We start from the raw sequence: 27,699 nt of genomic DNA, 5'->3' as shown, positions 1-27,699 counted from the left end.
AGTATCGGGTGTAAAAAAAATCATCCCTGATCTTCTCTTCCAGGTAAATCATTTACAAAGATCCACAGAAACCCCTTGAAAGACCTGGGTATTAAGCATATTATATATGCGTTAGTTTACAATATGGTGACCATGATCAAACAGAGAACTTAAGCATCTCCTGAACTTCAAAACATCACAAAATAACAGAAAATGGTGAAAAAACTCATTTGTGAATCCACATGAAATAAATCAGAGAAATTTACAAACCTTTCACAAAGTGATCACTGCAAACTCGAGTGTTCTTCGACTCAGCTCCCTTCCATCACAGTGAAAGATTCAGGAAATAAATCAAAGCAAGCATAGGGCATTTTAATGACTATCAAGGTGCCCCAGCAATAGTAATGCTTTGTGAACAGCAAGCTTAGCTGACCACCACTTCATGTCTTGCATATCTAATGAGGTGGATGTGATGTCGGATGTAACCCAGCAATTGCACCCTACTAAAAATTAGCTTCAACTTGAAAAATAAATTCACGGCCCACTAATGGGCTGCGGTGCAGTGATTGAGAAACTCTGTTCTAGACTATCCTGAACTAAATTACACTAGACTAAATTTAAATCACACGTCCTACTGTGGATTAGTGAGATTGTGCTGGCCTAAGGTTGATTCTAAAATGTGGAATAGGTCAAGAAAAACAAACAATTCTGTGGAACTAGAACTTAAAATTCAGCTAAAAAAGGAAGAACTTGATAGAGAACATGAAACACACACATGCACAAAATTCCAGTAACAACCCAATAAACTTCACCATTACTTCCTCTTTCGTGAAATTACCTGAATGAGATTGCATTTATTGTTCAGTGCAGGTGACAGGAACCATAGGAGAAGAAACTATAAATGCATCTAGACTAGGTATCTTCAGTCTTATCTGCAAAGGGCTGGTGTAGTGCGCATGTATCTTTCATTCCAGCCAAAAAGGACACCCACTTGATAGTTGATCAGAGACCAAGATGAAGTGGAATCAGGTGCTTGGTTGGAATGAAAGCCATTAAGATTAAGGACGCCTGATCTAGACAGATCAGATGAGAAATCAGGAAAACTTGCACTCCGTATATAAAATTATACGCCTTGGTTTTGAATGCATTCACTTTGTTCCCCCAAAAGCACTACAATAGCCTTTTCCAAACAACAAATTTGCACTCTAGAAAAGCAATAATGTGACTGCGATTCAGCACCAGTACTCAGGGGTTGTTGATTGTAAATGGAGTGGATACACCTTGAATTGGTTTTAACTGGAAATCAGTTTTTGTAATTGCTGCATTCACCAAAATGCAGTGTAGAGGGATATTTATTGGAAATATAGGATACATCTACATTCACTTTAATAGGAACTTGTTCTTGATTCAAAGATTCCTGTCCTTGGCTGGCAGGAGTGGAACCCAATGTGGTTTTCTGCTCTTACATGCTGAGATGCTTTTCTGCTCATCACAGTTGTAAAGAGTGATTATATGAGTTACTATATACTTCCTGGCAGCTCGAACAAATCTGGCCATTTTCCTCTGACCTCTCTTATCAACAAGGCATTTGTTTCCACCCACAGAACTGTCCGCTTGCTCAGTGTTTTTTGTTTTTCACACCATTCTGTGTAAACTCTAGAGACTGTTCTGTGTGAAAACCCCAGGAGATCAGCAGTTTCTGAAAAACTCAAACCAGTCCGTCTGGCACCAACACCCATGCTACAGTGAAAGTCACACTTTGAGATCACAATTTTTCCTATTCTGATGTTTCAAGTGAACATTAACTGAAGCTCTTTATTTGGTATCTGCATGATTTTATGCATTGTGCTGCTGTCAAGGGATTGGCTGATTAGATAACTGCATAAAACAGCAGGTGTGTGGGTGTACCTAATAAAGTGTCCGGTGAATGTACAAAGTCTATTACTTCTTTCCAACTTGTATCTGACATGACCTGGGATGAAGCATCAGGTAACCAGGTGTAGTCTTTTATTTCAATTTTATTTTATTTGTAAAGCACTTTTAATAATATATACATTTTCACAAAGCAGCTTTACAGAAATCTGGATGTAAATTGAAATTTAGATGAGTAATACACAAGCCAGAGGTGACATGTCAGAGAAAAACTACTCACCAGAACCCATCGTCATCGATGGGATTATAAAACATTACACCTCTACAACTGTAGGGGAGAGCGGGGTAAGATGAGCCAGGGGGTAAGATGAGCCACCCCCTGTTTCTAAGAAACAGTACACAAATGTGACCATGTGACCACATTCAAAGGGGGCCGGGACCATTTACTTACACTTGTGGAGAGGAGCACCACATGTCAAACTAGGTGAGGGAGATATTTATAAAAATGTGTTTTTGTGCTTTCTAAGTCAATTCCATGTTTGTCCACAGTGAAGATGATTTAGAGAAGACAAAAGTAGAATAATATTTAGACACATTAGGGTTAAGTTAGTGGCTTTCTAAGCTATGATATGAATGCTAATAAAAATAATTTTGATTAGCCTAATCCCTTTTATTAGCATTTTTCTACAAAATGGTGGCCACGGGGTAAGATGAGCCATTAGATGTGGGGCAAGTTGAGCCACTGGCTCAACTTACCCCATTGGTGGCTGAGCTTACCCAATATGGATGACACTTAAGTTTTCACATTTACTGGTCATATATGACATATATATATATATATATATATATATATATATATATATATATATATATATATATATATATATATATATGACATCAGATGAGGAAGACCAGTTGTTAGATGTGGGGGATTACGTTGTGGCAAAATTCACAGGGAAGAAGAAAGTGCATTTCTTCATTGGCCAGATAATCAAATTGGATGTCTTCGAAATAGAGGCAAGATTTCTCAGAAGAAGCCGGTCATGCCATGGCTCTGCAAGAAAGCCAACCTTTGTCTTCAAAGAGAAAGATGAGGCTGTCCTGTCAAGACAGGATATTGTGAAAAAATTGCCCTGCCCCTTTACTGTTGGGGGGACAGCACGGAGGGAGAGGCAAATGGTGTTCCCTTGCAATTTGAACGCTTGGAACATTGAATAATGATGAAATTATTATGGATGGAATGATTGCTGCATGTTTTAACCTACTGAAAGAAATAAGATTTTTTGGCACTGTTCTACTGTTTTAGTAATTTCTATAATATAGTACATCTCTCATTCCCTCTCTAACCATCCCTCTTTCTATCTATCTACGCATATCTCTCTCTCTATCCATCTATCTATCCCTCCCTATCCCATCTAGTTCTATCACCTCTCTCTTCATCTCCCCTTCTCTATGCAACGGCCCTATCCCCCACTTGATTGACTTGACTTGATTCACTGATTGCATTTCTAATAATAAAAGTTGTTTACTTTGTTAACCTAACATGTTTTGTGTTGGCTCAATTTACACCACACAGTGGCTCATCTTACCCCGTGCATGGGGTAAGTTGAGCCACTTGACATTTTTTTTTCAAGAGGTAATATCACTCTAACCATAAGAGCTTATCAATTATTTTTTGCTCAGATAGTAACAGTACACTTTGAAATTTGGTATGGTGTGTAGACTGGAAGCAAAAATGGCTTTAACATGTAGTTATGATGAAAAATGTAAAAAGTGGCTCATCTTACCCCGCTCTCCCCTATACTGTAACGTCAAACAGTACTAAGTGTTTTGGAAAAGATGTTCAGCATGAGAAACACAGGCTTCATGATTATAGCTTCATTTATTAGGTACAAGTCTACAGCATCCTGATTATTTTCCACTGAAGCAAGTAACTATGAAAGCCATCTACAAACTCCTAAAAGTGAGTCATAGGTGCAGAAGTGCCAAGTAGAAGTAGAACATCAGGATGAATCAGGCTGTGTTTTTGTTGAAAACAATTATTTATTGATGAGGGAGTTGTTTTTCTCTAAATAAATTTATTTCAATTGGCTTTTTTTCCCTTCGTTTTTTCATTGTGAGATGAAGCGACTTCACCAAATTGTGGAGGGCACTGTATATAGTACTGACAAAAGTTTGGACACGCCTTCTAATTCAATGTTTTTTCTTTACTTTTATTAATTAAGTCATTTCATGTCTTAAAGTAATGATGCATGTCATTTCTCTTTACTTAGTTGAGCGGTTCTTGATATGGATTACTTGATATGGATTACTCCAGTTGTGGAATAGGGCTATTTATTGTATTATTATTTACTATTTACTGTTTAATCTCAAATACATTAAGAAGGCAAGAAATTGCACTAATTAACTTTTGATGAGGCACACCTGTTAATTGAAAAGCATTCCAGGTGACTACCTCATGAAGCTGGTTAAGATAATGTCAGTAGTGTGCAAAGCGTCAAGGTAAACGGTGGATACTTTGAAGAATTTAAAGGTGCTGACTGCAAAGTCATTTGAATTTTTTTTTTTTAAATCGTGCATGGCATTTTCCTATGTCTCACAAGAAGAATATCATGCGGATGAGATGTGATCATTTTGATGTGCTGAGGATCGCTATTCTTCTCCATTTGGGGCCATTTTTCTACCTCTTGAAGTAAACAGGATGGCCCTACAGAAACAGGATTTTTAACTAATTAACATAATTATTGAACTGTGTCACACCAAGATGGCGACACACAGAAAACAATTGTGACTCTGCATCAACTTCGGAGAGTTTTGAGTCACAGGTATGTAATTTGTGGTTTCCATTGCTTTTCTGGCTCACTTTCTAGCTGATTTGCTTTCATATTTTCCTTTTCTTTTCCACTGGCTTGTAGCTCACGGGAAAGTGGAGTCTGCCATGTTTGCCCACGCCAACTTGTTTTGGTTAAAAGTAGGTCAAACACCCCACAGTGGTCACGTGATATTGTTGCTCACTTGCTGCGCCAATCTCCGGAATCGTAAAATGTGGGATGCGTTTTACCTCCGCAAAACATTTGCACACAAGATACACTGTGTGTGCAGCAGCGCAACATCTCGAAACTCCAACAGCAATAGAAATAGAACATTTTGTCCAGAATTCAACTTTGCAGTCAGAACCTTTAAAATATGAAACATATTTTTTCAGCATTTTTTACCACATAATTCCATATATGATCCATATGTTATTTTATAGCTATTGTTTTGATATCTTCAGTGTATAAAATAGTCAAAATACAGAAAAACCATTGAATTAGAAGATGCAGCCAAACTTTTGACTTTTGAATAGTATCTTATTGTCACCTAATTTTTAGCTTTTTCCAACATCTGTAGTCATGCAGCGGCTTCCTTTTAAGGCAATGATGAAATATCAGTATACAAGATCTGATCTTAATCAGGGATTAAACATACTTGTAGAATGAAATACCCTTTTACACTAGCTTAACTCTAAATAACTAAATCAAAGATTAACATCACTCTGTGAGTAAATGGGAGTTTAAATTACACATCTGACACACTGACTCTTTATATGACCTGGATGATTTTAATGTTCACAGTGTGTTGCTGCTTTGAATGCATAAAGTAAATTTATCAGAGATAATTTTTCTGGAGCTAGTGAACATGTCGTATGTAAAGCTTGGTAATGTCCATCCATTATCCATAACTGCTTATCCTGTGCAGGGTCACAGGCAAGCTGGAGCCTATCCCAGCTGACTATGGCAGAGTACACCCTGGACAAGTCACCAGATCATCACAGGGCTGACACATAGAGACAAACAACAATTCACACTCACAGTCAATTTAGAGCCACCAATTAGCCTAACCTGCATGTCTTTGGGGGAAACCGGAGCACACCCACAGGGAGAACACGCAAATTCCACACAGAAAGGCCCCCCGTCGGTCACTGGGCTCAAATCCAGAACCTTCCTGCTGTGAGGCGACAGTGCTACACCACCGTACCGCCAGCTTGGTAATGTACAAGATACAATTCTCTTATTATGGAATGTTGGGAATGTACTCTTATTATAACAAATATTCTACACTCCATTCTACACTCTACACTCCATTCTGATAAGTGTAACGTGATGTATTTATTACAATGACAATTATTTCATCTCATCTCATTATCTGTAGCCGCTTTATCCTGTTCTACAGGGTCGCAGGCAAGCTGGAGCCTATCCCAGCTGACTACGGGCGAAAGGCTGGGTACACCCTGGACAAGTCGCCAGGTCATCACAGGGCTGACAGACACAGACAACCATTCACACTCACATTCACACCTACGGTCAATTTAGAGTCACCAGTTAACCTAACCTGCATGTCTTTGGACTGTGGGGGAAACCGGAGCACCCGGAGGAAACCCACGCGGACACGGGGAGAACATGCAAACTCCGCACAGAAAGGCCCTCGTCGGCAACCCAGAACCTTCTTGCTGTGAGGCGACAGCGCTAACCACTACACCACCGTGCCGCCCCCAATTATTTCATTAATGTCTAAAATGTGTGCACTCCATAACTTTGCATCAGCTAAAACTACAGCAATGACTGAATGCAAGATTGACATCAAGATAAAATTCTGTAATCAGCAACAAAAATGAACCATGGGGGTATCTTTGTTTTGAAAAGTACTAAGGACAAGAATAATGGAAAATGGTGGAAAAAAGCATGATCAATTAGGAACTGCAATTAGAAAATACAGCTACAGCTAGAATAAAGCCTTTCCATTTCCTGACTCGAATCCTCAATCAGACCTACTCACTCAGTGTGAATGGTTGTGTATGTCATCCCTGCAATGACCTAGCGACTCTTCCAGGGTGTACCCCGCCTCTCACCCATAGTCAGCTGGGATAGGTTCCAGCTTGCCTGTGACCCTGTACAGGATAAGCAGCTACAAATAATGGATGGATGGATGGATGGATGGATGGAAACCTACTCACTCATGCTCACACCTGCATATTTCTGAGCCTTTCTCATTTCACTTTGATTTATTTTAGTATTTGGTCCATTCTCATTTTTCTTCATCCATTGTTTCATCTAGATTTTACTTTCTATTTCCACAGAATTTTCTGCCTTTCAATGTCACTAATCACTACATTACATTGCATTGCAGGCATTTAGCAGACTGTAGCAATTCTGACGGGTGGGTGGAGCACAGAAGGACGGCAGGCCAGAACTGAGTTCAACAAAACTCTTTTATTTTCCACTTTTCAGTGTACTTATTTTCCACTCTCCCAGCCACACAGGTACGCACGCACACACACAAGGCGTCTGGTTGGGGAGAGCTCCCTTCCTCTGCCCTCTCTCTCCTTATATAGGGCGCAGTCACTGGGGAAGACACAGAAAACACACGTTAACTGACATCAGGTGCAGTGATTCTGCCACTTACCTTCTCTGACTCCGCCCTCCGGTCACAAACAGACGCTTGACCACGCCCTCGCTGCCACACAGACGCTCTTATCCAGAGTGACATACAGCATACTCAGAGCAGCCTGGGGAGCAGTTGGGGGTTAGGTGCCTTGCTCAAGGGCACGTCACCTATTCCTGCTGGTCCAGGGAATGAAACCAGTGACCTTTTGGTCCCAAAGCTGCTTCTCGAAACATCATGCCATGGCTGTACTCGCAAAGGTGTAGTTTAGTTCATTTCGTTCATAGCTTCAAAGTCTGGAAATAGCTCATCGTAAATTAAGATATGTTTCAGAAACCCAATTTTAAGAGTTTCATTAACTCTTCAGGATTAAGGCTTACTTATTTAAAGTGCATATAATGCCTTATTGTAATGCTTTAAAATTAATATATATTATTAGTAATGACCAAAATTAACTAATAAATCAGGGGGGAAAATAATATTAGTTATTTGTTATTTTATTAAGCACAAAATTATCGATAAATCGTGGCTTCTGGATCTCAGAAAAAGGCAGCCTTGCTCCAGGGCTAATCTCGCATGACATCACATGTTGAACCCCGGTTATTTGGGTCATTTCCGTTCATCTGACTCCATGCTTGTTTACTCACTGAGATTGGATATTGTTATTGGAATCTTACAAAAATAACGATGGGAAAGCACTGCATTGTGTTTGGATGTTCAAATCCATATACAACAGGACATTCAGTTCACGAATTTCTAAGAAATGACACTAATCTAAAGCGACAGTGGGTGAGGTTTGTGCAAACGAAGCGGGCAGATTTCGGGTCACCTACTAATAATAAATCTGATTCATCAAGTGTTCATCTCCACCAGAATGACCACATGGGAATTATTGGAGCAAAAAAGAAACCCATTTATTTAATAAATGACATTTGATCTGACATTTGGACAGTTCGTTGATTCCCCTATTATCACACACACACACACACTGGAGCAGACGCAGGATTATGAGCAACATTTGCATGCTTGCGACATCCGATCTTATCATATCTGATGCACTTTAACAGGAAGAGAAATGCGCGCACAATCATTATTAATTATTAACTGAAACGTGTTAAATGCTCTCAGATTGCAATATTGCAAGACTCAATTTGTTTTTAGTTTTGTTTAGGAAAACATGATGAAAAGTAACCACCGTGTTCTGCACATTTCTCTCTCTCTCTCTGTCTATCTATCCATTTCGCGCACTATAGAGGAAGACTGTCGTGAACTGAGTGAACTGGAAGTTTCTTGTCTTGGGAGCTAGAAAAGTTACCATTTACTCCGGAATATCCTTGATAATCATCTGCCCCTTCATCCGACATATAAGAATCCCAGTCACTATCAGAATTCTCTCCAAAATGTGATTCCATATCGAGACTAGTCTAACTACTGCTGCACACAGGAACGAAATTGATACCTGAATTGTTACACGTGATGTCATGCACCCCTTCGGGATCTTCCGGATCAGTCTCGGCAGATTCTGTGAAAATCGGCTGATCTTATTGATTTTCCATCAATTTATGGCTTTTTGGATCAGCTATGGTTCAAAAACACAAGGTCAATCAACATAATGATTGTTGCTTTGTACAAGGAAAAAAGTGGGGTTTAGAGGCATTACATACACTTTAAGTCCTGTCCACAAAACTGCTCTATGATCTAAACTGATTTTACAGCATTTAGCTACATCAAATGGAATGCAATTAGTTTTACTCCAATGTCAAATTTTAAAAAATGAATGAATGAATGAATGTTTAGTTGATCCACTTGTATGGTGAGATAAAGTCTATCATACTTCAGCTGTAAACAGGGCTCTTGGGGGTCTGTAAGGAAGGCTCTGTCTGGTTTTGGCACTGCTCCCAGGACTGGCATCCTATTCACAGTTCCTTAAGTTTCTTTACACGTTCCTACTCAGGCACAGCTTGCTGATTATTCCATAGTCCCATAAAGGTTTCAGAGTTCTTCAGGCATTTTCTCAAGCTGCTTCAATGGTTGGTTCTCTAGACCTCTCTGTTACCTTAACTTTTTAATTTCCATTTATTTAATTGGCAGATGCTTTTGTGCAAAGTTACTTATAAGTGTGGCAGAATTGCATGCAAGCAAATGTGTTAAATGAACCGGTGTCTACTGTTCCAAAAGGCTTAATCAGTAAAATACTTACAACTCTAATTCCAAACATGTTAGGCTGCTGTGTAAAATGCAAATAAAAACAGAATGCAATGATTTGCAAATTCTTTTTGAACTATATTCAGTTATATACAATACAATGTCAGAGTGCAGGAAGGCATTTTATATTGGGAATGCTGGAATTTTTAAGCATACTTGTGGTATGTACTGATGTCATATCAAATGTCATCGTCAAATTATTTCTTAAACAGAGAATGTGTTGATTACAGTGATATAGTGTTACAATTTTAAAGAAAAAAGTGCAATTAGTGTGCAGCACTATTAAATTTAATTTGTTAAAAATCTACACGTCTTATCTTAAAAAAAAAAAACCTTAAGCTGATGGCAGCACTCCAAAGGCTGACTTGCAGTCCTACATACAAATTCTAAAACTACTCAGACTAGACCATTTTAACATTTTATAGTCAAAAGTATCTACACCTCGTACAATATGATGAGGAGACAGATGCTGCTGATTATTATTATTATTATTATTATTATAGCAGGTGTCAAAGTCCCTCCAGTCTCAGGGCCTGGTCTTCCTAGGCAGTCTCCCATCCCAGTACTAACCAAGCCCTTAAGGCACATTGGGTGGCACTGATCTCCGTTTCTATAGCCCTCAGCTACCCCTTTTCCACCAAATCAGTTCCAGGGCTGGTTCGGGGCCAGTGCTGGTGCTGGTTCACAACTCATTCAACTTGCAAGCCAGCTGAGAACCAGTTTGCTTTTCCATAACTCGGGGTGCTAAGGGGAGCCACGTCAGTTACGTCGCTGTATACATCAGTTGCGTCACTGTATACATCAGTTACGTCGCTGCGTTTGCATAAACCTTGGCGCAAACATTGAAGCAACAACAACACAGAGAAGAAGAAGCAGCAACAACAACAATAACGGATGACTTCGTGTTTGTACAGCTGCTGCTTCTCATTGCTTAAAAATGGCGACCTTTCGCGGTCTTGCTATTGTTGTTGGTCTTAACAACTCCGCCCCCCAGCTGACGTAAGCGGTTCTTTCCTCTGGCCCAGCAAAGAGCTGGTGCTATCCTGGAACCGGTTTTTCTGGCCCCAGAGCCAGTTCTTTGTCAGTGGAAACAGAAAACCCAGTTCCAAACTAAGCACTGGCCCCAAACCAGCCCTGGAACTGCTTTGGTGGAAAAGGGGCAAGCCTCTTGCCTATTATTTAGCTAGGGTTACAGTGGGGGGCCAGCCCTCTGGTAACTGCAAGAGTTTGACTCCCTACTCACATCTGTATTGCAGCATGCCTTACCATATGGCAGTTGGTATCATTTTTATGATGGCCTTTGGTATGACCCGACCGCAAGTAGAACTCACAATCTCCCAGTCGAGTGCGTACACACTAATCACTAGGGCAGCTTATAGCATAGCAAGTATAGTTGTGGTTAAAAGAATCCTTCCACGTCTCCAGGCAAAATGGTAATACTTGTGATTTTAACGTTCTTCTTGCCTAGTAATATTAGAGGGGTTGCTTTACTATTGATCAGGGTATCAACGCATCAGAGGTCTTCAGCTGGAGTTGTCTCACCTCAGTATATGAAATGCTGGTATAACAGAAAGCTGATCACAAATTTTGATACCCAGTGTCTACTGTATTTGTGTTTATGGGCATCAGTTTTGAAGTTTAGCTGCCTGTTGTAGATTGTTAGATGTAATGATGATTTAGTGTTTTCTGTAGTCTGCTAACCTTTTTGTTTTATTGCCATATCATCCTTAGGGTGTTTCCCCTAAAAAGTATTAATAATAATTTAGTCATAAATCTTGGTGCATGAGCAGAGAACAGCCTCATTTACTCTTCTATCAAAGCAGTTGTCTTTACTATTCTGGACTGAGGAGACAACTGATTTGAAAGAGGAGTAAAGAAGGTGATCTATGTCAAAATAAAACAATTATCTGTAATCATAATCCACAACTCTGTCCATCACCTAATTAAAGTATTGTTATAGCATGCTTACTTTGGCAGTTTTGGCCCATGTGTCACTTCTCTATGCCAATATAAAAAGGGTTTGTTTGACAGCACTCATTGAGTTCACCTACACACATTACAATGTGAAAGTCCAAGGAACTCAGTGCAGATCTGAGAAAGAGGATCATAGATTTACACAACTCAGGAATGTCTCTTGGAGACATTTCTAAACAACTGCAGATTCCAAGATCATCAGTTCAAACAACTGTATGTAAGTACAAGTTACTGGGAGGTGTAGCTATTTTGTTGGAAGAAGACCCAAACTGTCACCCTCAGCTGAGAGGAAGTTGGTTCAGATGGTCAGGACCAACCCAGGAACCACCAAATCACAGGTCTGCCATGAACTGGAAGCTGCTGGAACATCAGTGTCACTGTCTACAGTCAAACAAGTTTTACATCACCATGGACTGAGAGGCTGCCGTCCAAGAAAGAAGCCTCTGCTCCAAAATCAACACCTTTAAGCTCGACTAAAGTTTGCAGCTGACCACATGGACAAAGAAAAAGCCTTCTGGAAGATAGTGTTTTGATCAGATGAAACAAAGATTGAGTTGTTTGGCCAAAATGACCAGAGGTACAGAGAAACACTGTACCAACTGTTAAGTACGGTGGTGGTAGCATCATTCTTTGGAACTGTTTTGCTGCCAGTGTAAATGGTGCATTGCACAAAGTGGCTGGAATAATGAAGAAGGAGGACTACCTCAGAATTCTTCAGGATATCCTCAAACCATCAGAAACTTGGACACAATTGGGTGTTCCAACAGGACAGTGACCTCAAATACACAGCAAAGCTGGTTGTGGAATGGATAAAGTAGGCTAACATTAAGTTTAAAATAAGTCCTGACCTCCACCCTAACAAAACATGTAGACTGTGCTTAAAAGTCAGGTCTCTGCCAGGAAACACGTTTAATTGAACTCGACAAATTCTGCCAAGAAGAGTGGTCAAACATCCAACCAGAATTCTGCAGAAACTTGTTGATGGCTACCAAAACCATCTGGTCAAGGTGGAACTATTAGGTGTGCTCTATGTATATTTTACCCTGCATGTGTAATTTTGACCCTGTGTTGATTTCAGAACAGTTCAAAGAAATCACTGAAAGCCCTATATTGCCATAACATTCATGTCCATGATGACATTCATGTCTGTGTATGTAAACTTCTGCCCGTAACTGTAAATTACAATCTTGACCTCTGTGTAACTTTGTGCTTTGACTTTAAACAATACATTTTGATACAGAAGGTTAATTCTTTTCTGGTCTTGTCCCTCATGTAGGTGTTTCACACATAAACTCATCAGGTTTTATTGGGTGGGGCTATGTGTAAAGCTGTTTGTCCATGGGACATGACACCATATACACCAATCAGCCATAACATTATGACCACTGACAGGTGAAGTGAATAACATTGATCATCTCATTACAGTGGTGCTTGCCAAGGGGTGGGATATATTAGGCAGTAAGAGAACAGTCAGTTCTTGAAGTTGATGTGTTGGAAGCAGGAAAAATGGGAAAGTGTAAGGTGACTGAGTGACTTTGACAAGGGTCAAATTGTGATTGAGCTATTGTAAGGCTATCAACAAGAGCTATTGTAGCACAAACTGCTGAAAAAGTTAATGCCATCATAATCTGGCCCTTGTCAAAGTGTATTATATATTTAATATATGTATAATTTAGTGATAAAAAGCTATAATTAACTAGCTTGTTTTGGATTCTTTTGTGACCATTAGAAATGGCCCTCATTCCCCTCACTCATGGATCAGTAGTGTCATCAGTTTTCCTAGTAGCCCTGATTTCCAGCCATAAATCAGTAGGGCAGTTGGCAGTGACAGTACATCCTAATCTGGAGAAGAAAGCCGTCAAGAGAACAAGTTAGGTTTAATGGGTGGAGTGGCTTATAAAGGATATCATCCCCATGTCCCTTAAAGCCCAGTGCACACGGGCACCTTCTCGTCGCAAGTGTATTACGATTTTTGGAAGCAAGTTTCCCCTCTCAGGTAGCTGTGTGTGCACGTTATCTGTGACCAGTGGGCAATTTGGGGAGGGAGATGCAAGTCACGTGGAAATCATGTGACTATTTCGCGGGCAGGGATTGGCTTAACCTTTGGAGGTGATCACTTCGCTATCGCAAAGACACACATGCGGCGATATCTCTGCAACAAGTCAGCGACTGCTGATTTTTTTTGTTACAGAATATCAAGCATGTTTGATACCTGCAATCTGTCGCAAACAACAAAAAATCGCTGTCGCAAATATCTGCACATGAAGCAATTTTTCGCTTGCATCAAAAAGTTGCCATGGAAAATCGCCTGTGTGCACCGAGCTTAAGGATAACTGATGATATATTTTAGGAATGGCCCTTTTTCCATGAGGAAGGAACATTATGTCATTTTAGATGTGTTCATATTAGGAGAAAATTAATGTAATCTTGTTACGTTTTAAACAAAGACCCTGGAAAAAGGATGACCACTGAACATCCACTGCATAGGGGAGAGCGGGGTAAGATGAGCCACTTTTTACATTTTTCATCATAACTACATGTTAAAGCCATTTTTGCTTCCAGTCTACACACCATACCAAATTTCAAAGTGTACTGTTACTATCTGAGCAAAAAATAATTGATAAGCTCTTATGGTTAGAGTGATATTACCTCTTGAAAAAAAAATGTCAAGTGGCTCAACTTACCCCATGCACGGGGTAAGATGAGCCACTGTGTGGTGTAAATTGAGCCAACACAAAACATGTTAGGTTAACAAAGTAAACAACTTTTATTATTAGAAATGCAATCAGTGAATCAAGTCAAGTCAATCAAGTGGGGGATAGGGCCGTTGCATAGAGAAGGGGAGATGAAGAGAGAGGTGAGAGAACGAGATGGGATAGGGAGGGATAGATAGATGGATAGAGAGAGAGATATGCATAGATAGATAGAAAGAGGGATGGTTAGAGAGGGAATGAGAGATGTACTATATTATAGAAATTACTAAAACAGTAGAACAGTGCCAAAAAATCTTATTTCTTTCAGTAGGTTAAAACATGCAGCAATCATTCCATCCATAATAATTTCATCATTATTCAATGTTCCAAGCGTTCAAATTGCAAGGGAACACCATTTGCCTCTCCCTCCGTGCTGTCCCCCCAACAGTAAAGGGGCGGGGCAATTTTTTCACAATATCCTGTCTTGACAGGACAGCCTCATCTTTCTCTTTGAAGACAAAGGTTGGCTTTCTTGCAGAGCCATGGCATGACCGGCTTCTTTTGAGAAATCTTGCCTCTATTTCGAAGACATCCAATTTGATTATCTGGCCAATGAAGAAATGCACTTTCTTCTTCCCTGTGAATTTTGCCACAACGTAATCCCCCACATCTAACAACTGGTCTTCCTCATCTGATGTCATATATATATATATATATATATATATATATATATATATATATATATATATATATATATATATATGTCATATATGACCAGTAAATGTGAAAACTTAAGTGTCATCCATATTGGGTAAGCTCAGCCACCAATGGGGTAAGTTGAGCCAGTGGCTCAACTTGCCCCACATCTAATGGCTCATCTTACCCCGTGGCCACCATTTTGTAGAAAAATGCTAATAAAGGGGATTAGGCTAATCAAAATTATTTTTATTAGCATTCATATCATAGCTTAGAAAGCCACTAACTTAACCCTAATGTGTCTAAATATTATTCTACTTTTGTCTTCTCTAAATCATCTTCACTGTGGACAAACATGGAATTGACTTAGAAAGCACAAAAACACATTTTTATAAATATCTCCCTCACCTAGTTTGACATGTGGTGCTCCTCTCCACAAGTGTAAGTAAATGGTCCCGGCCCCCTTTGAATGTGGTCACATGGTCACATTTGTGTACTGTTTCTTAGAAACAGGGGGTGGCTCATCTTACCCCCTGGCTCATCTTACCCCGCTCTCCCCTACTAGGCATCTAACACAGTTCTGTTATGCCTTTAAAAATGAATGAATAAATATTCTACTGAAATACACAAGGTTTAGGAATTCGAGCAATTAGTATTTGTTCCTTGACCTGTACAGATCTCAGATGTTGGCCAGATGTACTAGAGTGTGTTTGTAGCTCAGAATGACAAATTACATTTATGGTTCTTGGAGTTGTGTTAGAGAAGTATCTACAGGAGTTCCTGAGTGAATTTGAGAACTGGCACTTAAAAAAAATCCAGCACAATTTTCTTCCACATTAAAAATACAAGCCTTTACATGAGGAAAGAGAAAAATTTCCATATTTAAAAATGGCTGAGACCAACGATTTCACTTCATTCTATTTCAGTAATGTCAGTCTGGCAGTCAGAGTAGCAGTGGGGGCATGGCCAAGCGTCAGTTTGTGAATGGAGGAAGGGGTCGGGGAAGGTGAGTAGCAAAGTCACTACACCTGCTGTCAATTAATGTTGTGTGTGTTTGTTGCAGTGATGGTGGAACAGAGAAAAGGAGGGAGAGAACAGAGAGAAGAGAGCTCCCCAGACCAGAACACAACTGTGTGTGTGTGTGTGTGTGTGTGTGTGTGTGTGTGTGTGTGTCCAAAAAGTGAGCAAATTAAGCTGAGAAGCCTAAATGAACGTGTGTTTAAATATCATCTCCCACCTGCCATACTTCAGTACTCCACCCACATCAGGGAACTGTTACAGTGGTGCCGAAACCCGGGAGTACGGAAGGGAACCACCTCCTGGAGTCCTTGCCGTTCAAAGATCTCATCCATGCCCTCACTATCACTCAGCAGAACCAGCACCGATCGCTCTCCAGAAGGAGCAAGAACAACGCTTTGAAGCCTTGATGCTGGCCCAGCAGGAAAATCGCCAGGCATTCCGGCACCTGCTCACGTTGGTGGAGTCCTCGACTGCCACCGCAGCGGACCCTCCCCACGTCACCCTCATGAAGATGGGTCCGCACGATGATCCAGAAGCCTTCCTAGTGCCCTTTGAGCCAAGCGGCCGAAGCGTGGGGGTGGGTGGTTGAGCAACGCGCAGCGCACCTACTTCTGCTACTAAATGGACAGGTGCAGCTCGCCGCGCAGCAGCTCCCTGCTGACAGCTGGCTCATATATGCCGACTTGAAGCAAGCCATCCTGCAGCATGTCAGCAGCTCCCTGGAACAACATCGTCAGCACTTCCGGATGCTGACATTGGAGGTGGTCAGCTGGCCATTTGTATTCAGCCAACAGCTCTGCTGGCAGTGGCTGAGGGTAGATGACCACGATGCCGAGGGAGTCATCGACCTAGTGACACTGGAACAGTTCACCGCGTGACTTCTGGAAGGAACTGCAGAGTGGGTCTGGTGTCATCGCCCAGCGTCGATGAATCAAGCCATTGGGTTGGCCATCTGGCGGCGGTTCTGATGGCAGGTGGACGTGTCACCTCTTCTCTTTTGCTCTCTCCTTCTCTCCCCGCCTAATTTCCTTTCCTACCCCATTCCCCCACCAGACAGGCGGGGGCCGGCTCCCCCCCAGCTGGCCCGTTGCAGCCGTGGTGTCCTTCTGTCTTCCCCTTCCATGTCTGTGTCTTCTCCCCCCCAGGTGAGTGACGCCCATAACGCCAGTGCAGAGGAGAAGCATGGGCCGATGTGCTGGCGCTGTGGGGAGCGGGGACATCTCCAGAGTCAATGCTCCGCAGTGGAGGTGGAAGCTGTGGTCTGGATCCCTGACATGCCAGAGACTGCCCCCGATTGGGCCGGAGCATATCATATACCGGTAAGTATTCAAGAGGATACATATCACACATTAGTGGATTCCAGCTGTAATCAGACCTCAATCCACCAAAGCCTGGTGCAAAGTGAAGCACTGGGGAGAGCACCAGTGGTGAAGGTTCTGTGTGTGCATGGAGATGTTCACAACTACCCATTAGTGTCCATCCACATTCTATTTTGGGGAGAAAAGCATAGAATAAAGGCGGCAGTTAATTCTCATCTCACCTACTCGCTGATTTTGGAGACTGATTGGCCAGGGTTCAAAGGCTGGATAGAACACATAGTAAGGGGTGGGTCCTGCATTAGTACATCACGGGGAGATGCCAGTGTGGTATTGACTGGGGAAACTGTCACAGAGCCATCTATGTCAGCACTGCGTCAGAGTGATACAAATAGTGAGGAGTAGCTCGCCCCTCCTCCCTCTCTTGGGGATTCCCTCAAAGATTTCCCCATTAGAGCAGTCGCGAGACAAGACTCTGTGTCATGCGTTTGAGCAAGTGAGAGTAATCAATGGTCAAACTTTCCAGCCAAATGTGACACCCTCCTTACCATGCTTTGCAATTATTAAGGATAGGCTGTATCGATTGATGCAGGACACTCAAACCGGTGAACGGATAGCCCAGTTGTTAATCCCAAAGAGCTGTAGGGAACTTGTATTCCATGCGGCTCACTTTAATCCTATGGCTGGACACTTAGGGCAGGATAAGTCAAGTCAAGTTTATTTGTATAGCGCTTTTAACAATAAACATTGTCGCAAAGCAGCTTTACAGAATTTGAATGACTTAAAACATGAGCTAATTTTATCTCTAATCTATCCCCAATGAGCAAGCCTGTGGCGATGGTGGCAAGGAAAAACTCCCTCAGACGACATGAGGAAGAAACCTTGAGAGGAACCAGACTCAAAAGGGAACACATCCTCATTTGGGCAACAACAGACAGCATGACTAAAACATTAACAGTTTTAACATGAAGTCAGTTTCGTTGATATTATAAACTCTTCATTGATGGAAACTTGAGTGCAAAACTGTTCATAACAACTGCAGTCTTAAAGTTAGCAAGTCAACTGTAGTCCTCAGCCATAAAAGCATTACTGTAAGAGTCCAGAGCGTCCTCCAAGTGTGACTTTCAACTGTCATCATGGGGCCGTCCTCCACAGGAGCGATGCGATGAGACTCCAACCAGACACAGGGCACCAGGATGGATCAAGCAGGTCCAAGGAGCAGAAGAGGTCAGCATCTCGATCCCAGGACCAACATGTAACTCAGAGGGACAGATTTGGGGGGGAGGGGGAGAGAGAGAGAGAGGGAGAGAAAACACAGGTTGTTAGGTATGCCGAATGTCACCTGAATAAGTAGGAACAGTATACATATTCCACTGAGTACAAGCAGGGACTCTGGCAACTAACTATGACAGCATAACTAAAAGGGGAGAGCCAGAAGGTAACACAGGCATGAGGGAGCCCCAGGACATAAAGCAGCCAGCCACGACACCATCAATAAACTCGAGTGAGCAAGCGAGTGGGGACTGACAGCATCCATACATCCCAGTTTACCAAAACACTATGTCTGAGGACCCTCCAGATCTACACCTTTACCTCATAAACGCCATTAACAAAAGGCTTGACTAAACAGATGTTTTCAGCCTAGACTTAAACACTGAGACTGTGTCTGATTCCCGAACACTACTTGGAAGGCTGTTCCATAACTGTGGGGCTTTGTAAGAAAAGGCTCTGCCCCCTGATGTAGCCTTCACTATACGAGGTACCAGCAGATAGCCTGCACCTTTTGATCTAAGTAGGCGTGGCGGGTCATAGAGGACCAGAAGTTCACTCAGGTACTGTGGTGCGAGACCATTCAGTGCTTTAAAGGTAAATAGTAGTACTTTATAATCAATACGAAATTTGATTGGGAGCCAATGCAGTGTGGATAAGTCAGGGGTGATGTGGTCATATTTTCTAGTTCTAGTAAGGACTCTTGCTGCTGCATTTTGAACTAACTGGAGCTTGTTTATGCACTTACTGGAACATCTATTGGCCAGGGATTTGCAGGGATGTTCCTCGGTGGTGTGTGGCGTGCCGCAAATGCCAATTAGTAAATCCCATGGCCACTCCAAAAGCACCTTTGTGCCCTCTCCTGCTAATCAAGACCCCTTTCAAGAGACTTGGCATGGATCTCGTGAGGCCATTAGATTGTTCAGCACAAGGATATCACTTTATTTTAGTTCTGGTGGACTGTTCAACGTGATATCCAGAAGCGGTGCCTCTTCACAATATCTCAGCACGCAAAGTTGCGGAGGCACTCTTCCATGTTATCTCCCGAGTCGGGATTCTGAAATAAATCCTGATGGACCAAGGCACTACATTTATGGTCACGCACACTGTGCGAACTGTATGGGTTATTGGAAATTAAATCTATCCGCACCAGTGTCTATCACCCATAAACAGATGGCTTACTGGAAAGATTCAATCAGACACTCAAAAACTTAATTCGGAAATTTGTAAGTGAAGATGCATGTAATTGGGATAAATGGCTCGAGCCCCTGTTACTCACAGTACAAGAGGTCCTGCAAGCCTCCACAGGACTTTCACCATTTGAGTTATTATATGGGCATAAGCCGCATGGCATCTTGGATGTGCTATGAGAAAACTGGGAGGAGGGACCTTCACCTAATAAAAATGAAATTCAATACATTCTCCACCTGCCCACAAAACTCCACACCTTCACACACTTAACCCAGGAGAATTTACGGCAGGCACAAGAACATCAAGCCCAGCTGTATGACAGGGGCACGCATCTTAGAGAGTTGACCCCGAGAGACAAGGTACTCATGTTATTGCCTATGTCAAGCTCCAAATTAGTCACCAAGTGTCAAGGGCCCTTTGAGGTCACACGGTGAGTCGGGGACATCGACTGTGAGGTGAGGCAAAAAGATAGGGGTGGGGCACTGCAAATCTACCACCTCAACCTGTTAAAACATTGGAACAAGGTGGTCCCTGTGGCATTGGCATCAGTAGTTCTGGAGAAGGCAGAGCTGGGGCAGGAGGTAAAAAAAAAAAGTAACAACCCAAACTGCTCCGGTCCCTTGTGGAGACCACCTCTCACTGGCCAAACTCACGGAGGTTGCCAAGTTGCAAAAGGAATTTTCCAACATGTTCTCACCCCTTTCCGGCCACACCCACCTCATAGAACATCACATTGAAACACCCCCTGGGAGTGGTGGTGCATAGCCGCCTTTAAGTCAAGTCAAGTCAAGTCAAGTTTATTTGCATAGCGCTTTTAACAATAAACATTGTCGCAAAGCAGCTTTACAGAATTTGAACAACTTAAAATATGAGCTAATTTTATCCCTAATCTATCCCCAATGAGCAAGCCTGTGGCAACGGTGGCAAGGAAAAACTCCCTCAGACGACATGAGGAAGAAACCTCGAGAGGAACCAGACTCAAAAGGGAACCCATCCCCATCCAGGCAACAACAGACAACATGACTATAACATTAACAGTCCGAACATAAAGCCAGCTTTGTTGATGCTATAAACCCCCCACCGACGGAAACCCGAGCGCAAAACTGCTCACGACAACCATAGTCCTAAAGTGAGCAAGTCAACTGCGAGCTTTTACCGCTTGCTCAAACACAAAAAAAGGTGGTTCAGGATGAACTCAAGACCATGCTCAAAATGAGCATAATTGAGGAGTTGCACAGTGACTGGAGCAGCTTGGTGGTCCTGGTTCCCAAAACCGATGGGTCGGTACAATTCTGTGTGGACTATAGAAAAGTCAACGCAGTGTCTAAATTTGACACATACCCAATGCCTTGCACTGATGAGTTGCTTGATCAGTTAGGTGCTGCTCGCTTTTATTCAATACTGGATTTAACAAAGGAATATTGGCAGATCCCTTTGACTCCTCTATCCCAAGAGAAAACAGCCTTTTCCACACCATTTGGATTACACCAATTTGTGATGCTTCCTTTTGGGTTATTTGGGGTTTGTGAAAGGGTACCGTTGCTGTCCCACTTCCACTAAGCGTCACCACCAAATGAGTACAACGAGAACGAAAGTTTTAAAAGTAAATGAGTGTAATTTATTTTACAATGTGGAGAAGTACTCAAAATGCAAACAAAAAGACTTTCAAAATGAAAACCAAACGAGCCATCATAGGCATAACTAAATAAACACACATAGAACTGGAAGGCAACCTCACGACAAGTTGCAACAACAGTGCTTACAGTTCACAGTTCTCAATTCTCAATTCTGAATTACAAGGGTCTCACCTCCACCAGAGCAAGTATTAAAATATTTGTTAATAATTTACAACAAAGAAAATACAGCCCTTTAAATATCCCACCAATTACCCTCTGATTGGCTGAGCCCACAATATGCGGAGTGCTATGATTGGCTGAAATACAATGCACAGTAATACGATAATTGACAGGGATAGGAAAAGTAATAATCCTATAATTGGCCAACTTACCTCCTAAACACAACCACCAATGAAAACCAGTGTAAATGATTGGATAAATCCATTCACCACAGAGGTACAAACCAAAACAAATCAACATTCACAGTGAAGATTAAAAATGTCAACATTCCATTCACCATTAAAATGCATAACAAACATCTACCACTATACCTACATACATTTCCCATCCCCACAGTTAACATAAATGACACAAACATCACAAAAGACACAACACTCACCCCTACAACCAGTAAACTTTCCCTAGCCCAAGGTGGAACTTAAAAACATCGCTCACCCGAGGCGCGCGCTTCCTATGGGGAATCCATGTCAGACGGACCAGGGAGACATCAGTGCTAATAAATGCAAGTGTGTGAGTTGTGGAGAAACCAATATCAACAACGGAATGGAAAATGGAGCAGAATCAGAAGCCATCTTACTGTTCGCTAGGATGTTTGGATTAAACTGCATTTAAACGGTAAAGTAACTGTGTTTATGGTTTGTAATGTGTGCCGCTAATGATCAAAACTCACCGGGTAAATGCCGCTGCCGGTTCAATGGAGATACATGCAATTAGCGTGCCGATGTAACTAACGGTGTGGTGCATTTTGGGTAATATAGTGCGAGTGAACAGGGACGGTACACAAACAAAACCAAAGACAAAGACAAGCCATGGCAGATACATTGACACATATAAAAGTCCACATGTTGTGCACAGATTTAAAAAGTATTCATACTTTTTACATTTCCTTCCCCCTCTGATGGCTCGGCACCGGGGTGATGAGACAGAAAGTCCGCAACAGGGTTTAACTTGCCGGCCCTGTACTTCACCTCAAACCTAAATGGTTGCAAAGCCAAAAACCACCTGGTCACCCGTGCATTGGAGTCCTTCATCTTCCCCAACCACTGCAGAGCCCTGTGGTCAGTTTCCAGAGTGAACTCCCTCCCCAGCAAATAGTATTTAAATGTGTCCAATGCCCACTTAACCGCCAGGCACTCCAACTCCACCACCGAATACCGGGTCTCACGTGGGAAAAGCTTTCGGCTTATATAAGCCACAGGTCTCTGATGCTCTGCCTCCCCCTGAAGCAGGACTGCCCCAAGCCCTACCCCAGAGGCATCAGTTTGCACTGTGAAGTGCTTATTGAAGTCCGGACTCTGCAGGACAGGTTCGCAGAGCAGTGCCCCTTTCAAATCCATGAACGCCCGCTCGTGCCCCTCCTCCCACGGCACAGAGTTCGACCCCAACTTCCTAGTCAGGTCCGTGAGAGGTGCAGCTCGAGCAGCGAAGTTGGGGATGAATCGCCTGTACCATCCCGCCAGACCCAGGAACGAGCGTACATCCTTCTTGGTCTGCGGTGTGTCACAGTCACGGATGGCGTCCACTTTGTCCTTCTGCGGACAAATCACCCCACTGCCCAAAACGTGCCCCAGATAGTGCACCTCCTGCTGAGCAAGAGCACACTTCTTGGGCTGGATGGTGAGGCCCGCCTGGTGCAACCGATGCAGCACCTCCCGCAAATGTTCCAAGTGCTGCTCCCAGGTGGCGCTGTAGATGGTAATATCGTCCAGATAGGCTGCTGCAAAGGCCCCCATGCCCTCCAGGACCTGGTCCATTAGCCTCTGGAAAGTGGCCGGCGCCCCCTGGAGACCAAAGGGCATTACCGTGAATTGGAACAGTCCCTGAGGGGTTCTGAAGGCAGTGTATGGCTTAGCTCCTTCAGCCATTGGCACCTGCCAGTAACCCTTACATAAATCCACTGTGGTGATGTACCGAGCCTTCCCCAGCCGCTCAATGAGGTCCTCCAGCCTCGGCATGGGGTAGGCATCAAACTGTGACTGCGCATTCACCTGACGAAAGTCGACACAAAAGCGGAGGGTCCCATCCTTTTTAGGAACCAGGACAACTGGACTACTCCAGCTGCTGCTTGACCGCTCGATGACCCCCAGGCGCTGCATCACGGCCAACTCCTCCTGAAGAACGGGCCGCAGGCGCTCAGGAATGCGGTACATCCGCTGCCTCACTGGCGTGGAGTCCCTCAGCGGGACATCGTGCTCCACCAGAGACGTCCGGCCCGGCCGGTCCTGAAACAGGCCCTCTGGAATGACTGCCTGCAACTCCTGCTGCTGCGGTGGTGTAAGGTGGCTGTAGTCCAGCTCTGCTGAGGCCGCCCTGGACGGGAAGAACTGCTCGGATGGATCATCTTCCTCCGCCACTGCTCGCACCAGCAGCTGATGGCTGAATGGCAGGTCCCGTTCGTGCCACTCCTTCAACAAGTTGACGTGAAACGTCTGCTTTGTCTTTCGTCGCTCAGGCATGTCAATTTCATAATTCACTGGACCCAGCTGACGACACACACGGTAGGGCCCCTGCCACTTGGCCAAGAGCTTGTTCTCTGAGGTTGGCAGGAGCAGGAGAACCTTCTGGCCCGGCTGCAAAGTCCGCTGCCTGGCTCTCTGGTCGTACCACTTGGCCTGAGTCTGCTGGGCACGCTGCATGTTGTCCTTGACCAGGTCTGCCAGCTCCTCCATCTTGCCCCGCATGTGTAGGACATAGCTGATGATGATGCTGCCCCCTTCTGGTCGAGGATTTTCCCAGGCCTCTCTCAGGAGGTCCAATGGCCCCCTCACCTGGCGGCCATACAAAAGTTCAAAGGGAGAAAACCCAGTGGATGCTTGGGGCACCTCCCGATAGGCAAATAGAAGATAGGGCAGCCACTGGTCCCAATCCTTTGCATTTGCCGCCACAAACTTCCGCAGCATACTTTTCAGCCTACGGTTATACCTCTCCACCAGCCCATCAGTCTGGGGGTGGTAGGGAGTGGTCCTAATACCCTTAATGCCTAACAGACTGTACATTTGTCTGAGTGTTTTTGACAAAAAGTTTGTGCCTTGGTCTGTAAGCACTTCTTGTGGTAGGCCTACACGTGAAAACAACTGTAGTAATGCACGTGCAATGGCACCTGCCGTGACTTTACGCAATGGGAATGCCTCAGGGTATTGTGTTGCGTAATCACATACTACCAGTATGAATCTGTGACCAGACTGTGTGCGTTCTAGTGGTCCTACAATGTCGACTGCTATGCGGTGAAATGGTATGCCTATAATGGGTAGTGACATGAGTGGTGAGGGTTTGACCTTGTGGCTGCTGGCTAGCTGGCATGTAGGACAACTCCTACAGTACTGCTGGACATCTACGTACAACCCTGGCCAGTGGAAATGTGCGGCTATCCTCTCAAGGGTCTTCACCCTACCTAGATGTCCTGCCCATGGAATGTCATGGCTCAATGCTAGCACTTTCGCTCTCAAAGTCTTTGGCACCACAAGCTGCTCTACTCTGCCCTCTTCTGGTTGGTAATAGAGCAGACCCTCCCTCACAAAATAATACTCCCCAGTTAACTCTTTGGCTACACCAGTTTTGACTCCATCAATTTCAACCACTTTCTTAAAAACATCCTTCAAAGAAACATCACCCTTCTGCAAAGTAGCAAAATCACTAGGTAACTCTCAAAATCCAGCCCCCTGTAACTCTTGACCCGCCCCCTCTAGTGGCATGTTCTGCACTGTGCCCAACATCTCTCTCCTCCTCTGCCTGCGGGTTTTTCGAACTTTGGGCTGCTTTGGGGGATCAATCTCTGTGTTGCTGTATGGCATGAGGTCTAGGAGGCTTTTGTTCACAGCCTGCCCAGGGGTTTCCGCTGCACCCCCCTTCGCTTGGGCTCTGGTCACCACCATGCTAACAAACTTTGAGGCCTGCACCAGTTCAGGTAGTATCAGCACATCCTGGCCCAACACCACAGGATGGCTTAACCCCTTCACTACCCCAGCAGCTAGCCTATAGGCCTGACCTCCAACCTCCACACATACATCTGCAACCGGGTAAATATGCTCATCCCCATTTACACAGCACACCCGCAGTTTCCTTTCCCCCAAGGCTTCATGGGCCTCCACTAGATGGGGCTGTACAAGGGTTTGGGTGCTACCAGTATCCAGCAATGCTACAGTAGAATGGCCATTAACAACAACAGGAGCGGTCTGTACTTTCCCCAAACAATCTACCTGCTCCCCCCCAGGCCTAGGTAGCCCACACATACCTGTCCCCTTGGCTACTCGAACGGGGCAATTTCTGGCTATGTGTCCTGCCTGACTACAAAAATGGCACACAAAAGGGACTCTAGCAGGTGTATTGGTGGATGTCGTGGGTGGTTTACCGTGTGTGGTGGGTGTTGTGTATATCCTACGCTGTGCAGAGTGTGTACTAGGGTGTGTGGTGGTGTCTGTAGGCCTACCCTGCCCAGATGTACTAGGATCAACTCCACTACCAAACCCCCCAGGTTTACCTCCAGCCACTGGTCGGTTGGCCCTCTGGAACCTGAAGGTCTTGGGTCCACGTCTGGCCGACAGGAATGCCTCCACCCACTCTGCAGCTTGCTGGCCTGTTGTTGGCCTATGCTCCTTCACCCACACACGCACATCTGGGGCCAGGGAATGCAGATACTGCTCCAAAATGATGATTTCCCCGACATCTTCCACAGTCTTTCCTGCTGGCTTGATCCACTTCTTGTAGAGGTCCTTCAGCCGATGATAGAGCTCCCTGGGCAGATATCTGGCTCACGGAACCTCTCCCTGTAGATCTCCTCATTAATGTCATATTTCATGAGTATGGCCTCTTTGACTTTGCTGTAGTCCATCGCCTCATCAACTTCCATTGCTACATAAGCCGTGTGTGCCCGGCCCGTCAGATAAGGGATCAGGTACACTGCCCAATCTGTTCGTGGCCACCTGTAGGCCGCAGCAAGCCTCTCAAAAGTGGTGAGTTACTGTTCGATGTCGTCACCTTCTTCCAACTTTGGAACAGCCGCTCGCGTCCAGGCTACTGGTGTTGCTGCTGGTGGTGGTGGTGATGGTGGTGGGACGCACGGTGCTGCTGGGGCAGGCTGGTCTGCATGTTGGTCCTCTGGCGCGGCTAGCTCTTCTACTGGGAGCGGATGTTCCTCGTCCTCCTCCCTCTGGTCGTAACCCTGTTCGGTTCGCCGCTGACCTCCATCCCTAGCAGTCCTTTGCCCCTCCTCCAGATCCTCCCGAAACTGGTTCATCTGTATCTGCACCCTGCGCCACCTCTGCTCCTGTTTGATTGACTCCTTCTCCTGGGCCGCCACTGACTTCTGGATGAGCTGGAAGAGGGCTTGCAGGCCTGGAGTCTCTGGCTCTCCCGTCAAAATGACCTCTTTCACCCCTCCTGTAGCTCCAACTTCACCCTCGTCAATTGGCTCGTTCATCGCACTGGTTTGCCTTGTTAGGCGCCGAGACATGACCCACTGGTGGTGAGCTTTCTCCTTTGCTCCACCTGGAGAGCATTAGGATCCCACTTCTGACACCAAAATGTGAAAGGGTACCGTTGCTGTCCCACTTCCACTAAGCGTCACCACCAAATGAGTACAACGAGAACGAAAGTTTTAAAAGTAAATGAGTGTAATTTATTTTACAATGTGGAGAAGTACTCAAAATGCAAACAAAAAGACTTTCAAAATGAAAACCAAACGAGCCATCATAGGCATAACTAAATAAACACACATAGAACTGGAAGGCAACCTCACGACAAGTTGCAACAACAGTGCTTACAGTTCACAGTTCTCAATTCTCAATTCTGAATTACAAGGGTCTCACCTCCACCAGAGCAAGTATTAAAATATTTGTTAATAATTTACAACAAAGAAAATACAGCCCTTTAAATATCCCACCAATTACCCTCTGATTGGCTGAGCCCACAATATGCGGAGTGCTATGATTGGCTGAAATACAATGCACAGTAATACAATAATTGACAGGGATAGGAAAAGTAATAATCCTATAATTGGCCAACTTACCTCCTAAACACAACCACCAATGAAAACCAGTGTAAATGATTGGATAAATCCATTCACCACAGAGGTACAAACCAAAACAAATCAACATTCACAGTGAAGATTAAAAATGTCAACATTCCATTCACCATTAAAATGCATAACAAACATCTACCACTATACCTACATACATTTCCCATCCCCACAGTTAACATAAATGACACAAA

This window comes from Neoarius graeffei, chromosome 5 (genome assembly GCF_027579695.1).
Source record: "Neoarius graeffei isolate fNeoGra1 chromosome 5, fNeoGra1.pri, whole genome shotgun sequence".
Lineage (NCBI taxonomy): Eukaryota > Metazoa > Chordata > Actinopteri > Siluriformes > Ariidae > Neoarius > Neoarius graeffei.
Note: the sequence above shows the minus strand (reverse complement) of the source record.